At 43.0% G+C, this 6,000-nt stretch overlaps 1 pseudogene; it reads right to left on the reverse strand.

Annotated features, from left to right (window-relative positions):
* Positions 1–2,596: 2,596 nt before the first annotated feature.
* LOC123333962 lies at positions 2,597–5,483 on the reverse strand (annotated as a pseudogene).
* Positions 5,484–6,000: the final 517 nt, after the last annotated feature.

The raw sequence follows: 6,000 nt of genomic DNA on the forward strand, positions 1-6,000 counted from the left end.
GCCTGACTTAAAGAATTAGAAACTCTGGAGGTAGGTCCCAGAGAGCGACATTTGCTTTAAAATCCTTTCAGTTGATGCTCACATCCACTCGAGTTTGAGCACTATAGATTAAAGAAAATATCTCATAATCTTGGGGTTCAGTTCAGTTCAGTTCAGTCGCTCAGTCGTGTCCGACTCTTTGCGACCCCATGAATTGCAGCACGCAAGGCCTCCCTGTCCATCACCAACTCCCGGAGTTCACTGAGACTCACGTCCATCGAGTCAGTGATGCCATCCAGCCATCTCATCCCCTGTCGTCCCCTTTTCCTCCTTCCCCTAATCCCCCCCAGCATCAGAATCTTTTCCAATGAGTCAACTCTTCACATGAGGTGGCCAAAGTACTGGAGTTTCAGCTTTAGCATCATTCCCTCCAAAGAACACCCAGGGCTGATCTCCTTTAGGATGGACTGGTTGAATCTCATTGTAGTCCAAGGGACTCTCAAGAGTCTTCTCCAACACCACAGTTCAAAAGCACCAATTCTTTGGCACTCAGCTTTCTTCACAGTCCAACTCTCACATCCATACATGACCACAGGAAAAACAATAACCTTGACTAGACGGACCTTTGTTGGCGAAGTAATGTCTCAGCTTTTGAATATGCTATCTAGGTTGGTCATAACTTTCCTTCCAAGGAGTAAGCGTCTTTTAATTTCATGGCTGCAATCACCATCTGCCATGATTTTCGAGCCCCTAAAAATAAAGTCTGACACTGTTTCCACTGTTTCCCCATCTATTTCCCATGAAGTGATGGGACCAGATGCCATGATCTTCGTTTTCTAAATGTTGAGCTTTAAGTCAACATTTTCACTCTCCTCTTTCACTTTCATCAAGAGGCTTTTGAGTTCCTCTTCACTTTATGCTATAAGGGTGGTGTCATCCACATATCTGAGGTTATTGATATTTCTCCCGGCAATCTTGATTCCAGTTCGTTCTTCTTCCAGCCCAGCGTTTCTCATGGTATACTCTTCATATAAGTTAAATAAGCAGGGTGACAGTTCTGGTATTATGGGTATTTTCTTGATGTACTCCTTTTCTTATTTGGAACCAGTCTATTGTGACAGAATGTGGTCCACTGGAGAAGGGAATGGCAAAGCACTTCAATATTCTTCCCTTGACAACTCCATGAACAGTATGAAAAGGCAAAATGATAGGATACTGAAAAAGGAACTCCCCAGGTCAGTAGGTGCCCAATGTACTACTGGAGATCAGTGGAGAAATAACTCCAGAAAGAATGAAGGGATGGAGCCAAAGCAAAAACAATACCCAGCTGTGGATATCACCAATATCAATACTTCTCAAATTTTAATGCATTTATAAACTCTGCTGATTTTTCTGAAATACAAATTGTGTTTCAGGAAGTCTCAGCTGAGGTCCAAGATTCTATATGTCTAGCAAGGTGATAACTCTGTTCCTTATCACTGAAATATTTTAAATAATATGAGCCTACATTCTGCCTTCTGCTTTTTATTTAGAATACTTATAAATCAATTTGTTCAATGACTCTCATGTTCAATTCTTTGCGACCCCATGGACTGCAGCATGCCCAGGCTTCCCTGTCCTTCCCTATCTCACAATTGTTTAAACTCATGTTCATTGAGTCAGTGATGCCATCCATCTATTTCCATCCTCTGTCATCCCCTTCTCTTCCTACACTCAATCTTTCCCACGATCAAGGTATTTTCCAATGAGTACACTCTTCGCCTCAGGTGTCCAAAGTATTGTCGCTTCAGCTTCAGCATCAGTCCTTCCAATGAACATTCAGGATGGATTTCCTTTAGGATTGACTGGTTTGATATCCTTGCAGTACAATTGACTCTCAATATAAAGAAATATTTTCATCCAAATTAATCTCTAGAGTTAAAAAATAAGAATGGTCAAATATAAAACTGTTTCTCCTCAAGAGCTCAGAGAAATGACTAAAAACTAAGATCACTAAGTGCAGTCCCTTGGCCAAGTGAAAAGACCTTTAACCAGAAGAGCATCAGATGTATCAACTACTACAAAGATGACAGAAAGGAAAAAAATGTTTTTAAGATCATAAATTCAGAATAAATTCAGCCCAGATTTTTACTTACAATATACTACATACAGATAAGACATTTTGCCATAGATACAAATAGTAAAAAGACATGGACTTTGTTCTCAAAAGCTTATAAAATAGAAGGGAAAGGGGAAATAAATAGCTACAACAAAGGGTCTAACGTGAGGAGGATTTTTAAAAGTTCAGTTAAATTACAATGGCAGTTCAGATGAGGCAGAGACAGCTTCCACTTGTGAATGAGGGAAGACCCTCTGGAGGAAGTAACATCTGAAATAAGCCTGATGATGCACTCACATTTGAATACGTGAAGGATCCTAGGACCTTATTCCATTCAGAATTTAAAATCCCAAACACAGGTTAGAATGACAAATTCTGCAAAAATGCATTTAGCTTCATTGACAGCTGATCATAAAGCAGAAAATCACAACAACTAAAAACTCTCTGTAAGGAGAGTGGAAAGGCCATCATCACCTAAGTCTGTTTAGATGTGTCCTGAGCTCCTGTGCAGCTGGGATCTCATTCCAAAGGGAGAACAGAGTTTGGGGATTCATGGTGTGTCCTAATGAGAACAAAGATGGAGTGGAGGTAAGAAATGACTGCTAAGAAGGAAGAGGGCTGGAAAGAGGAAAACTGATGAGAGAGAGAAGAAAAAGGATGGACAGACAAGTGGACACTTGAAAAGGGGCAGGAAGGATGCACACAAAGAACTCACCAGTGCTTCCAAAGCCAAAATGCAAGACCTGCCATGAGCACCAGGGTCACACTCACTGCCAAGGCCATCCAGCCCACAGAGCTGTGATGATCTGTGGACAGGACACACACAGGTGTCCTCACAAACCCACCCACTGTTTTACTGCATTTCTGTGCTCTTCCTTTGTTACTGGAGTGTCACCTCACCTTCTCCTTCTTCCCTATTTCTTCTCTCATCCCTCCTTCATCTAACCTCAAGATTTCCCTATGTCTCTAGAGTTCTCATTTTCAACTTCTATATTTTTTTATTTTATTTTTATTCTTTTTGGGTCTGGAGTCCCTAGAATCCCCAATTTTTCACCTGGCTCTCTTAGTCTGCTTAAGAACCACCTATTCCCATCCCAGCGGGGCTCCAGTTTTTCCTCACCCCAGTAGAGGATGATGTCCTGCTGTGCCTCACCGGGCAACTCAGGCCAGATGCCTCACTGGCTTCCACATCCAAGGAAACCCGAAGATACGATGTCCCATCAGCGTTAGGTAAGACATCACTTCTCTGAGGGCCCTGTTGCTCCTGCTCACTCCGCATCCACATCACCTAAATAGGCTTTGGGTAGAAGCCAGAGACATGACAAACCAGCGTCAGTTGGCCAGGTCAGGACTGGGGCCAAGGGAGAGCCAGGCCTCTGGTCGTACTGCAAAGGACAGGGAAGATAGTCAGATGAGGACTCTAATGCAAACCAAGAAGTTCAGATTTTCACATCAATTGAGATAGACACACTTTCCCACATTGACCCTGGCCTGATTCCTGGATCAGGAAGATCCTCTGGAGAAGGGATAGGCTACCCACTCCAGAATTCTTGGGCTTCCTTTGTGGCTCAGCTGGTAAAGAATCCACCTGCAATGCAGGAGACCTGGGTTCAATCCCTGGGTTGGGAAAATCCCCTGGAGAAGGGGAAAGGCTACCCACTCCAATATTCTGGCCTGGAGAATTCCATGGACTGTAGTAGACCATGGGGTTGCAAAGAATCAAATACAAGTGAGCAACTTTCACTTTCCCATATCTAGGACTGTCACCCATTATCCCCTCCCCCTCTTAGTTCCTTGTTAGGAAAAGAAAAGGTATGATTTTAGAACAAAATATTAATGGAAAAGGGTGTGGGACTAACCTTGTCTCTGGAGATATGCCTTCCTGGCATCAAGAAGACCCTAGAGGAAACGTGGGCAGGTATCACTGAGGAGCTTGTGTATTATTAACTGGGTTCCTCGGAACAAATTGAATAATCTTCTGAGGACCTGAGCCCTCCTTCCACCCTCTGGAGAGGACACCCATGACTTGTTCTGAAAGCTCAAGAAGTCTGATCCTTGATAAGCAACTATCATAAAGCCTACTGGGGCTTCCCCAGCTTGCAGCTCACAGCCTTTTGCTATCTGTACCTCAAAGGGATCTGGCAAAAAAAATTAGAGAAAAGAGCGCATAAAAAAAGATAAAATTAATCAAAGGATGATGGAAACAGAAGGGAGAATTTCAGATGATTCGAGGAAATGAAGCAAGATTGGTTTCATCAGATATTCAGAGAAAGGGGAATTATTGGCAACTGGGAATATAGGAAGAGATGGATGACATAAGGAAGAGGGTAAAATATTTAAAGAAGGCAGTGTAAATTATGTGAGCAAGAGAATAAGGAAGGACTTAATGTGAGAAAGTGGGGGTTAAAATAACCCAGGATGAATGAAATGCAATAGATAACACTGAATATATAGACATAGATGCCTAGTTGGAAACTGGGGAAAGGGGCTCTTGCAAGTGACCAAGATGCAAGATAATAAAGCACAAGCCTGCAGTCAATGAGAGAGGAGTCCGTAAATAGCAGAAGTCTTGAACCTTCTACGAAATCAGGGTCTGGATTATACCCTCTGCCCAAAAGGATACAATTGCAATGCTATGGTTTGGAGAGTTAAGTTTCAGAATTGATTGGAGGTTGTTTTTTAGAGAAATAAACTCAGTAAAACCCACACACCCCCTACCATATCCCCAATCCCTGTTAAGGAAAATGAACTTACATTCAAATTGCCATTTCCTGGCATGGCTATAAAATGCCTGAACAAATCAAATGAAGCTCATGTGAGAAAAACTTTGCAGTTCCATCAACTCCTCATTGCTAAATTTGCCCTTGGACCAAGGCCACAGGTAAATAATAGTGCCAGGGTTGCTCTTCCAGCCATGAGTCTGCAACTCACCCAATCAGCCTGAGCCCAGACTTTGCACCCAAGAACTGTTGTGAAAGGATAAGACACAGATGACTTCGAAGGAAACGGGCTCCTGAAAGTCTGTGGGAAAAGAACAAAGACAATGAGGAGGGGCATTGGGAAGGAGAGACTGGAGAATGAAAGATGCCAAAGAAAGGAAACTCAGAATCTAGATGAAAGGCAAGGTATCTCAGCAGGCACATGCTGCCCCAGAGCCCTATGTGCTATGAGAGCACAGGGGTCTGGGTCAGGGATGCTCAGAATGAAACTAGGTTGATATTCTTAATCTTCTGGTTTGGGAAACCACCCCATACACACAGGTATGCACATGCGCACATACACACACACACACACACACACATTCACACACACACATATACCTACCTTTTGGAACAGAGTTCTTATTCTCTTTATTGTCTCCACCCACGAGGAGAGCCAGGAGCAATGGAAGTTGCAGAAACAGCATCTCATTTGCAGATGTTTTTTTTCTCTCAGAAAAGTTGGTCTTTGATTTCTGTTCTAAGCAAACCTACCACACAACACCACTACTCTGACTTCCTTCTCTTACCAACGAACCTTCCCTTTATTCACTGTCTGAAGAAAGAAAAAAAAAAAAACAAAAAACAATCTGCTCCTTCCATAATCCCAAGACCGCCTACCCAAATGCTCATTTCTCTTCCAGTTCTGACTCTCTTCTCTGGCTTCCAAGTTCTCTCCTTGTCACCAGCTTCCATCCTGTTCATCTTCCCCAATCTAACTGTTATGGACCAAGTCTTATTTGGATTTGGGAGAATGGCATTGAAACATGTAAAATATCTTGTGTGAAACGAGTTGCCAGTCCAGGTTCGATGCACGATACTGGATGCTTGGGGCTGGTGCACTGGGACGACCCAGAAGGATGGAATGGGGAGGGAGGAGGGTTCAGGATGGGGAACACATGTATACCTGTGGCGGATTCATTTTGATATTTGGCAAAACTAATA

This window comes from Bubalus bubalis, chromosome 6, assembly GCF_019923935.1.
Source record: "Bubalus bubalis isolate 160015118507 breed Murrah chromosome 6, NDDB_SH_1, whole genome shotgun sequence".
NCBI lineage: Eukaryota > Metazoa > Chordata > Mammalia > Artiodactyla > Bovidae > Bubalus > Bubalus bubalis.